Here is a 208-nt window from a genome sequence, read left to right as displayed (position 1 = left end):
AATATTTAATCACTAATAATTTTTCAGTATTTCTTAATATACATTATACATTATATAAGCATATATAATTCTTAGTATGATATTTCTATAAGGGGTATGTGTGTCTTTAAAAAAATTATTACAAATTTAAAAAAGTACCATACTTATTGTAGTGAAAATATTTATTATAATACCCCAGATAGCATAGAGATGAACAGAAGATCCTAGA

This window comes from Odontomachus brunneus, unplaced genomic scaffold, assembly GCF_010583005.1.
Source record: "Odontomachus brunneus isolate Ranch 3 - 2012 unplaced genomic scaffold, Obru_v1 Obru_scaffold_070, whole genome shotgun sequence".
NCBI classification, from domain to species: Eukaryota; Metazoa; Arthropoda; class Insecta; order Hymenoptera; family Formicidae; genus Odontomachus; species Odontomachus brunneus.
The sequence above is the reverse complement of the archived record's forward strand: the minus strand, read 5'-3'. Positions refer to the sequence as shown.